This window comes from Rattus norvegicus, chromosome 7, assembly GCF_036323735.1.
Source record: "Rattus norvegicus strain BN/NHsdMcwi chromosome 7, GRCr8, whole genome shotgun sequence".
NCBI classification, from domain to species: domain Eukaryota; kingdom Metazoa; phylum Chordata; class Mammalia; order Rodentia; family Muridae; genus Rattus; species Rattus norvegicus.
The window spans coordinates 134,987,949-134,999,384 of record NC_086025.1 but is presented as its reverse complement, the minus strand read 5'-3'; the positions used below and the strand labels follow the sequence as shown (position 1 = coordinate 134,999,384).

The 11,436-nt window shown below is 48.8% G+C and overlaps 1 pseudogene; it reads right to left on the bottom strand.

The window, feature by feature from the left end:
- Positions 1-9,642: 9,642 nt before the first annotated feature.
- On the bottom strand, positions 9,643-9,934 carry LOC103692986 (cysteine-rich PDZ-binding protein pseudogene; annotated as a pseudogene).
- Between the last annotated feature and the right edge of the window lie 1,502 nt (positions 9,935-11,436).

Below are 11,436 nucleotides of genomic sequence, written 5' to 3'. Positions count from 1 at the left end.
CAGAGTGAGCATGACCCTGAGCCGTGCGAAGAGACAGAGGGGGAAAGGAGAAGGGGGGAACAGCTACCACCCAAGAGTAGCCTGGGCCAAGAGACTGGCCAAGAGAGTAGGCAAAAAGACAGGTAACCAAAATGGCTGGATTGTATAGGGAAATAGGGAAGGACAGCCCAGTCCATGAGAAGTTTAGGGTAGAGGGGAGGGCACACCAGCCAGAGGGCCCTGTAGTGGATGCAGGGGCGCTAGGAGAACCTGAAGCCTAGGTATGCTTTGCTGTGTTAAATAGACACTCGATCCATTTGTTCTGGGTTTGAAAGCTAACACCCCCTTACAGCCCACCGATGATCCTGAAGGGCAAGGAAGGACCCAGAGCCACCAGTTTCCTTTTGGCCACACTGTATTTTTAATCACACACAAGCTAATTTTAAATTTCGAAAATTTAAATTACTTTCTGCGTTTGAGTGGGCCAGATGGCCATGAGCCCAATTCAATATAATTCATTATAATTCAATATAATACAATTCAAGAGCCCAAGAAGGTCCTGGCCTGCCCCGTGCCTGGCTTCTCTTGCAAAGGGCAGTGGGGTTGTGTTTCTTGCGAGTTGTCCCGGGTGATCTCTGTGAGTGAACAGTTCCTGGGGTTTACACGCGTATACACACTTCAGCAATGTTGACTTGTGGCAAAGGGCAGGGCACAGCGTGTCGTCGATCTCCTGCTTTGACATCTACTCCATGTAGCGTTGGGTGGAAGGGAAGAGGGAAGGGTCAAGAGTGGTGGTCCTGAGAGTCATGGTGCGCTCTCTTCGGACTCTCAGAGCCGGCACAGCGGCTCGCTTCTCTTGCATCCTTACTTCTCATAGTCCAGGACCTTGTCCCCACCCCTACCATCACCCCGATTTTCCAAACTCGTTCTTCTTCAGCTCCATTCTTGAGACTCTAATGCCAGCCACAGGGCAGAAGGCCTCTGACACGACATGGCCGGGATGGGCCAGCCTTGGCTAACCACAGGGCCCTTCACTCTCTTCTTTTTCTTTCTCTGTGTGGTCCCTGCTGTCCTGACACTCGCTCTGTAGACCAGGCTAACCACTAACTCAGAGCTCTGCTGGGGTTAGACACGTACCACGGTGCCTGGCCTCTGCTCTTTTACTGAGGTACTTTGTGTTGAGTGAGCGTCCGGCCTGTTAGCCACGCCCCCAGATCCAGATGTTTCCTGAGAAATACCCAGCTCTCCAGGTTTTTCTGCTGCCCAGATCAGACTTGCCATAGTGGGCGTGGCTATTCTTGGTTGGTAGGAGGGCATCTGGGAAGAGAAAGCCTCAATTGACGAACTGCCTCTGTTGGCCACAGACACGTGTCTGGGGGATATTTTTCTCAATGGTTAACTGAAGGAGGAGGGCCCAACCCACTGTGGGCAGTGCCACCCCTGAGCAAGCGGGTCTGGTTTGTATTAGGAAGGCAGCTGAGCAAGCCGTAAGCATTGCTCCTTCCCGATCTCTGCTTCAGTTCCTGCCTCCAGGTTCCTGTCTCGGCTTCCCTCGATAATGAACCACAAGTAACCTGTAAGCCAGATAAAGCTTTTCCTCCCTGAGTGGCTCCTGGTCAGAGTTTTTATCACGGCAACAGAGAAGCAAACTAATACACGTTACCTCTTCTTTCTGAGTCAGGGTTCACGTAGCCCAGACTGGCCTCAAACTCTATATGTAGTTAAGGATGGCCTTGAACCCTTGATCCTCTCGTCTCAACCTCCTGAGTGTTGGGATGATGCGTGTGAGCCACCTGTTCTGTGGTGCCAGGGATCACCCTCTGAACTTCCTCCATATGCTTCAACCCTAGATAGGCCTCCTTTATAGAGCGTTTGGAGATGACAGTGAAATTGAGCAGAAGTTTTAGAGCCCCCACGCCCTGTTATATTAACTTCAGTTGTCAACCTGCCCAAGTTTACCATCACCTGGAGAGAGGGACTATCAACCGGGGAACTTCCTCCATCAGACTGGCCTGTGGCCAAGTGCTATCCCTGGGCTGGCAGGCCCGAGCTATATGACAGAGCCTGAGTGGGACCTTGGGAGCCAACCAGTGCCCCTCTGGCTTTTCTGCTTCAAGTTCCTGCCTTGAGTCCCTGTCTTGGCTTCGCTTGGTGACGACCTAGAGCCTAAATCCTGCCCCCCTTCTCGAAGCTGCTTTTGGTCATGGTGATTACTACAGAAGCAGAGTCCAACCAGGACACATTTCCCTCTCCCAGAAGGCACAGACAGCTGCCCCTGCCCCGCATCATTTACTGCTGCCGATGAGAGCCAACCTACGTACATACTGTTATGGAGGCTGTGGCTGACATTAGGATCCAGTCAGCGTTGGGGAGTCATGGTCCTAAAAGTCAGAGCGGACTTTCACAAGACCCAAATCGGGGTTTAGTTACTCCATTACTGGTGTCTATTCCCAAGATGAAGTCCCAGTCCTTGTGTGCCTCTGCCCACCCACAGGGTGTTATTTCTGTATGAAGCTGTAGCTGGGCCAATTCAAACTTACCCCTTTCTAGCTTAAGAATGTATGAGACTCAGGATATGGTTATTTTGTTTGGCTTTGGAAATTACAGGGGGGGGGCAACCCCTAATCTACTTTTCATTTTAGAATTATTTATTTCATGTATTCGAGTACAACGTAGCTGTCTTCAGACACACCAGAAGAGGGCATCAGATCCCATTACAGATGGTTGTGAGCCACCATGTGGTTGCTGGGACTTGAACTCAGGACCTCTGGAAGAGCAGTCAGTGCTCTTAACCACTGAGCTGTCTCCCCAGGCCACCAATCATTTTAAATTAAGGACCAGAGTTTGTTCAACAAAAGCTGGTAAATGTGAGAATACAGAGTTTAGTATTACATATACGTAGCAGCAGGCCAAACCTCCACATGAAGCTCTCTGGTTAGCCAGTGGTTCATTCCAGTAGCTCATTCACTCCTCTGCGGATGGCTAATTGGTGTTAGCCTTAGCTTGCACACTCAAGCTCCACTGGGCAAGGCTGCTCCCTCTGCTTGGTCCTCACTGCTGCCTTGGTTCTTCCTCTCTGAGTGAGTGACTGGGGTCTCAAGGTGAGGAGGCCCCACCTAGGAGGCTGTCAATAAGGCTGCTAAACATGGAGTATGTAATCCTGTCACCTTGGGAGGCTTCTGCAAGGTTACTCACGATACCTTCTCCTAAGAAATGGTAGGGTTGGGGATGTGGCTCAGTTGATAGTGTTTTCCCACCATGCACAACACCCCGGATTCAACCCCCAGCAGCACAGAGACTAGGCTGCTGCTTATGACCATGATCCCAGCGCTTGGGAGACAGAGGCAGAAAGATGGGATGTTCAAGGTCTCTCTTTGTAGTGCTGGCTGTTAAGAACTCACTATGTAAACCAGGCTGGGCCTGGAACTCATAGAGATTCTCTCTGCCTCTTGAACCCTGGGACCAAAGGTGTGGGCCACCACACCTGGCATCTTTGTCTTCTTATTTTGTAGATGTTTTGGTAGGTGATTTATGGAGGTTCAGAATTGGGAGCAGAGAAAGCCGAACTTGATCTTGGGAACACAGGATTCCACTGGAGGGTTTTCCAGTTTTTGTTTGTTTGTTGTCGTCGTGGTGGGAAGCAGGCACAGTTTTAGGAAGAGCAATCTTGGCATTACCAGATAGGGACATATGGCTCAAGTCAGACCAGAGAAATGAACCCTGGGAATGAATCAAAGACCTGGGTGGACATCAGGGCTCTGTCACCTATGGGATCTGTGATATGACCATGTTACGTCCCATGTCTTCATTTCAACAACTGAGCCATGGCTCGGAAGTGGTGAGCTGCAGCACCCTGAAGACATGAGGGATTTGAAAACGAAGTGGAAATGACATTTCTGCTTGTCTTAGGGTTTCTACTGCTGTGATGGAACCTGGAGGCAGGAGCTGATGTAGAAGCCATGGAGGGGTGCTGCCTCCTGCCTTTTTCCCACGACTTCTTCAGACTGCTTTCTTATAGAACATAGGACCACCAGCCCAGGGACGGCACCACCCACCATGAGTGGAACCCTCCCCCACTGATCACTAATTGAGAAAATGACTTAGAGCTGGATCACATGGAGGCATTTCCTCAGTGGGCCCTTCCTCTCCGATGACTCTAGTTTGTGTCAAGTTGACACAAAACCAGTCAGTACACCACTCTTTAGAAGATAATCTGTCTCCGTGCCTTCTCTTCCCTGTCACTGACACCCGAGATACATGTCACTTCCCACAGGAGCAGCCAGTACACAGAGGGGCAGAGAAGGCGCCTCTCTGGTCCGTGCATCCTTCTCGGTGAGGCTTCATCATTTCCCCGTTTTGTTGAAAATGAACTTGAGAGAGAAAGGGAAGGAGGGAGGGAGGAGGGAGGGAGAGAGAGAGAGAGAGAGAGAGAGAGAGAGAGAGAGAGAGAGACTGACTCTCTTGACTCTCTTTTTTAAAAACGATTAACGTTATGTATGTGGGTGTTTTGCCTGCGTGCATGTTTGCTCACCCCAATAATGTAGTGCCCGAAGAGACCAGAAGGGGGCGTTATGGAGTTATGGCCGGCAGGAAGCTGCCGTGTTGGTGCTGGGAATCCAACCTGGAATAATAGCGGGTGCTCTTAACCGCTGAGCAATCTCTTCAGACCCTTCTTCATCCCTTCTGAACTAGCTTCCAGTCCAGAGTGGTCAGGTGGGCTTGGCCTCATCTGATCCTCTGAATATGTTCCCTGGGAGGCAAACTCAGTTTTCCGTTTAGGGTCCCAGAAGCAGACAGGTGACTTGTGAAGCCAAGGCATTTGGTGTTAGGGTTTAGATCAGAACAACAGACTTGGATCTAGGCCCAAAGCTTTTGCCAGAAAGCTGCCCTTTGTCACCTAGTGGAGACCACTGAACACAGGATCTGCCTTAGGCAGCGGTGGAGTAAGACTCACACCTTTGAGTATGCTGTATGGGTCTCTTTATGCAGGTTTCAGGCGCCTCCTGGTGGACACTGTGAGAACTGTCTTGCACTGTAGGGAGCAGCTCCCTTTTCTCATTTCTAACGTCCAATTGGTTACCTTTGGGGTTAACCTGACTAGCAATAACATGGATACCTTGAAGGGAGATTTTGGTTTAAAAGATCAAGTTTCCAAATACAAACAGGAACCAGGCGGCTGAGGTAAGTGTGGAGTGGGTCTGGGGGTAAGAAACTGGACGGATACCCCTGATTTGCACTTGAACAACATCAGACGGGTCTTCAGGGTCACAAAGTTCTGCCGACGATGTGGGACTTTTATTCTTCCAGTGCAAAAGGGAGTGGAGGCCCAGGACGGCCTGCTTTTTGGTCTCTAGATAAGATGGCTCACTCACAATTAGAAATGATTTTAGCAGGACAGACAGGGACAATGGGAATAGAATAATTTGCCACATTTAATATACACATTTAATATACATATTAAGCAAGGGTCGTCAGAAGAAGTGGGACATGGTGGTGTATTCAGTTAATCCCAACACGTGGGAGACAAAAGCAGCCTTTGAGTCTGAGTTTAAGTCTGAGTTTAGCCCGATCTACTTTGTGGGACCCTGACACACACACACACACACACACACACACACACACACACACACCCCAACCATACCTGGGTGTGGCTGAGGGGAAGGTTTTTATTGTATCTATGAAAGAGAGAGAGAGAGAGAGAGAGAGAGAGAGAGAGAGAGAGAACAGCCAGAGACATCTGGAAGAGTCCAGCAGGAAGAGAAAGTAGTGGCTTGAACGCGGCCAGCAGAATAGATCAGGCCGTGGGACTGGGGTGGGTGGGATGTAAGTCAGAGAGGAAGAGGAGGGAGAGGGCGAGAGAGGGGACCAGGAACCGAGAGCTGAGATCCAATAGACCCAAGAGAGAAAGGAGAAGCTGGGGGAAGGGGGTCAAAGCTCAAAGGGAGAGGTTTAGGGTGTGTGGGGGAGGGGCAGTGAGAAGTACTAAGGGCCAGGACTATGCAAAGCTGAGAGAGCCTTGCTGCCAGCTGGTTTGCACTCTGTTAAACAGAAGCTGCCGTTTATCCTGAGTTTCTTTCTGACCTGACAAAAACATAAAAAAAAAGAAAAATGGCTGTCAGTGCCACTGACTGCTGGGCTAGAGAGGCACTATGATGCCTCTCACTTTGTCAGTCCTTCAGCTGAGGAGCGTAGCAATGTGGACTGGGAAGAATCCAAGGAGCCAGAGATCACCCAGACAGAGCCCATGTTCCCAACTCCTGATGGGACTAATGGGACTCTGAATGGCCCAAACCCACCCCAAGAGCTGCTTGGTGAGGTGTGTGTGTGTGAGACGGTTAAAGGCTGCTCACTGCTCACTGTAGTGGCCACTGCTCTCAGGTACCTACCAAAGGCTGCTTCAAAACAGCTGGTTTGCTCTGAGACCTGCTAATGGCGCTAAATGGTATATCAGATCTGGAAGACTTGGTATCAGAAAAAAGAATGTAGAGTGTGTTCTGTGTATGCGTATGTGTGCGGGGGTGGGGGGAGTGTGTGTCTTTTCCTTGTGTGCTCCACCTGTAATCGGAGTTGGGAGGGGTGAGTGGAGGTGGAGATGGTACTTCCTGGCCAGGAAGCCTAGGAGAATTGAAAAACTGCAGGTTCACTGAGAAGCCTGTCTCAAGTAGAGGGGCTGGTGAGATGGCCAAGTAGATAAAGACTCTCCCACCAGGCCCGATACCTTGAGTTGATTCCTGGAACTCACATGGTGGAGGGAAAGAATCAATTGGAAGTTGTCCTCTGACCTTTATATGTCAGCTGTGGCACATGTGTGTATATATACACACATGTATATATACACAAAACAAATACATGTAAAAAAATAAAAATAAAAAGTAAGGTGGAGAGTGATAGAGAAAGACACCTGATGTTAACTTCTGGCTTTCACACACATGTACACACATGCACACACACATACACACACGCTCATGCATGCACACACATATACATATATATGCACACATGTACACATATACACTTGCACACACAGATACATGTACACACGCATACACACAAACACACACTCACACACATCCACACACATCCACACACATGCACACACATGCACATATATACATGCACACACATACACATACACATACACTCACACACATACACATACATACAGATACATACACACATACACATATACAGATACACACACATGTGCTCATACATACATGCATACCAGATACATGCACACAATGCACACACAGATACATGCACACATGTACCACAGACACACAGACACACACATACACATGCACACACTCACACACATACATGCACATACACACATGCACCACAGACACATACACATAGATATGCGGACACACACATGTGCACACACACATGCACGTGCATACACACAGACACACACATATACATGCATACACACATGCGCACATACACATACACATGTATGGACACATGCACATACCCACATGAACACCTACCACACACATACTTATGTTTGTAGGTTGGTTGCATGTTAGAACCAGACGTAAGGTACGTGGAATGATATAAAGTTTTATTTTAAGCTTAATTTCCCCTCAGGAGGCAGATACGGGTGGATTTCTGTGAGTTGGAGACCACAGTGTGTTTCAGGACAGCCAGAGATGCACAGTGAGCCTCTCAGAATCCTACTGTCAGCTCTCATTATGGTTTATACTTCTGTCTGGCCGGTGTCCAGCGGCATCTTTCAATGTGGAGGAGATACTGAGGTCAAGGGGAACAGGAAGCCACAGCCCTGCTTTTTTTGTGCCCTTTCCTGTTTTCTGCTCAGGAATGTGGTTCTAGAGTGGCCAGAGTCTCAACTTTGCAGCAGAGATCTGAAATTTTATGTGAAACCCCATTTCTATTATTCATTTATTTACCAAAGACGATTTACTTTTATTTTATGTAAATTGGTGTTTTGCCTGCATGTATGTTGGTGTAAGGTGTTGCATCTGTGGAAGCTGGAGTTACAGACAGTTGTGAGCTGCCACGTGGGATCTGGGAATTGAACCTGGGTCCTCTGGAAGAGCAGCCAGTGCTCTCAACCTCTGAGCATCTCTCCAGCCTGAAACCTGAGTTTTGAATGCTAGTGACTAGTCCAAATGTTTAAGGACTCCATCTTGGCCATCCTCATGTGGGTCACTAGAAACTGTTTCTGGAAATTGACTCTAAGCAGGGACACAAAGACCAGAGGGACACAAAGCTCTATAGGACCCTGAACAAGAACACTGACAACCCCGACTCCTGTCCTTGCTCACCAGACTTTGAGAGTCACTGCTGGTCTTGGGGCACAGTGTTTGGGGAGTGGGTGGGGGGCTCAGGCATTGTAGAGGGAGCCTGGGCTAGCTATAACAATATTAATGGTCTTTGTTTAGCATTATACATAAACTGCACTAAAATGCCTTTCAGTAAGTTAAAGGTGGCGTCTCTACACAGAGGGAATTCTAATTAAAATGACACCACGAAGAACAACATAGGTCTCTTCCTTGTCTTCAGCTGAGCCAGTGCCAGGCTAATGCACACAAATTGAAACACAAGTAAGTCTGCATGGTCCTGAGACAGTGGGGAAACATTTCCCAGTACTTAAAGATATTCATAGAGGCACTTATGCACATAGTACTGACTGGCTTTGTGTCAGCTTGACACAAGCTGGAGCTATCACAGAGAAAGGAACCTCTCTTGAGGAAATGCCTCCAGGAGATCCAGCTGTAAGGCATTTTCTCAATTAGTGATCAAGGTGGGAGGACCCAGTCTATTGTGGGTGGTGATGTCCCTGGGCCGGTGGTCCTGAATTCTATAAGAAAGCAAGCTGAGCAAGCCAGGGGAAGCAAGCCAGTAAGTAACATCCCTCCATGGCTTCTGCCTCAGCCGGCCTCCAGGTTTCTGCCCTGTGTGAGTTCCAGTCCTGACTTCCTTTGGTGATGAACAGCAACGTGAAAGTGTAAGCTGAATTAACCCTTTCCTCCCCAACTTGCTACTTGGTCATGATGTTTTGTGCAGGAATAGAAACCCGGACTAAGACATATATCTAAGCATGGAACAGATCTTCCGTTTTGGGGTAGCACTCCCCATCTCCATGAAAAGAGTGGACAATAGTAAGTAGAATTATTGTAATTATGTAACAGCCCCAGACCTTAGCACAACTGACTCCATGGTGGAAGGGCCATTCAGGCCATAAAACTCCACATGTATACAGCTCCACCCAGCAGAACTAAAACAGAGGCCTAAGCCACTAAAGTCCACAGTTCTGGGAAGGTCTCTAACTAACCTTGCTTTTTGGCTCCTGTAGTTCTGCTTCCGGCTAATTTTTGTTTGTTTATTTTTTTCGGGAACACCTTATTCATTAATTATACAGATAACGTGGAGTAGACAGTGCGTACAGAAGTCGGGAACACCTCATTCATTGATTTTTGTCACTTATCTAGTTCAGTCGAATGCTCACAAGGAAAATAACCACCTAAGGCAGAAACTTCATTCAGAACTTCACGAGAGCGGACAGATCAATACCGATCAACGTCCCTGCTTCTGACCGAATCATTCATCTTCAAACAGGTCATTTTGCAAGATGGAATCCGTGTTGCACCTTGAAAAGCTGGAGCACAATGCACAACCACAGAGTCAGAATCTTCATCAACGTATCCAGACAGGCGTCTGCTTGTAGTTTTTAGTATCCAAAACCTTTCTGCCGCACATCGCACAAATGCCTTTTTTGTAGGCACAGCCTCGACTGTCATGAGAACCTGGCTGGTGTACAGAACTTTTACAAATTCTGCAAGTGGAGAACTTATTTTTTTCCATGTGGATCAAACCTTGCTTCTTTTGATGTCAAAGCTTTATTTTCTGTGATGTTCCGGGCCCTGCCCTTCCATGTGTCTGGAGTGACAACCCTGCTGAGTTTCTTTTCACACTTTTCACACACCATCCTTCCACGGGTCGTCCTGTCCCCTCAACTCATAAAGCAGGAGCAGTTGTCAAAATACATCAACAACACCTGTTTGTTTATTTTTAAACAGGGCTTCATTAAGTAGCTTTGCCTGGCCTGGAACTCTCTGTGTAAACCAGTCTGGCGCCAAACTCATAGGGATCTTCCTCTGTCTCTCAGGCGATGGGGTGAAATGTGCATGTCTCACCACACTTGACCCCATTTGAAGTTTTAAGAAGAGAAGCTATTAAATAAGCACCCCCCCCCTTTTTTGAGGCAGGCTTTCTCCATGTAGCCCTGGCTGTCTCAGAGCCTGCTCTGTAGACGAGGCTGGCTTCAACTTAGAGATCTGCCTGCCTCTGCCTTCTGAGCGCTGGGACAAGAGAGTGCCCCATTACTGTTCTCCTAATTTCTCCCTTCTTCATTTCAGAGAAAATCAGTTTTGTCCCAGGAATGCAGAATTTGGGATTCTCAAATACTTCATCAGAGTGCCCTCTGTACAGGTTGGCATCTGTATGGGAGAATCCAGTGGCCAGACCTGTCTTCTGTCAATCTGATGGTCTCCTAGGACGAGGCGTACAGATCAGAAGCCTAACCTTCCAAGCTCTTGGATTTTCAGTTTCCTCCCTGGCGGAGGGGACGTGTTTGAGTACACCGGAGGTACACTATCTGTCCACTAGGGGGCAGCAGAGGAGCACGGAGGAAACTGCTCTGTCGCCCAGAGCCGAGCGTGCCAGCAACTTGCAGCTCCTATTCCAGGAGCCAGACCTGGGCGGCTCCTGATCACAGCCTATCATTGGCCACAGAGGCATGCTTTGTACTAATCGGGAAGTTCTCATTGTTTTGGGTAGACTGTGACGTGGCGAGTGACATTTGTGTGGATTTTAGTCTCTATCCACAGGAGTCCCACACCTTGTATGGTATCCGGGTGGGTGGGTGGGAGGTGAGCTGAATGCCAAGAGATGGGAGACGTCCTGGGCAGCCTTGTTTGTGAAGGAAGCCGTGCACTGCAGGTCTAAATACCAGAGGAGAGGCGCCAAGGGCTTGTAGTCACATTGCCTCGCTTGCTTGCTGTCCCCCATCTGTCCAGCAGGAGGCAGCACGTGGTTCCAGGAGCTAAGTACCATCTTTAGAGCCTTCTGAGGCGGAGGCTGGTGGTCCATGCCTCATAAGGTTGGCAGACCGAAAAGGAGGTAGACCAGGCCCCAGGGGGCACAAGCAAGGCAGGCATCAGAAGGGCACACCTGAGTTACTAGGGCTTAGTTGGCCTATGTGGGTCCCCAGCTCATAGGCCCAGCACCCTGTAGTCCTGGAGTCTCAGGGTGCACAGTTGGGGTCATGCCAGAGTGGGAGCTTAAATGTCTTGCTTTCCAGTGTAGTGTGTGTCCCTCCATTGTATCAGTAGGAGCACACAGGAAACCTGAGCGTTAGGGCCTGCCTGATGTGACCAGAGATCTGGAGGGATCCTTTCTCTGCTGCTAAAAGTAGCCCAGTTCCTATCA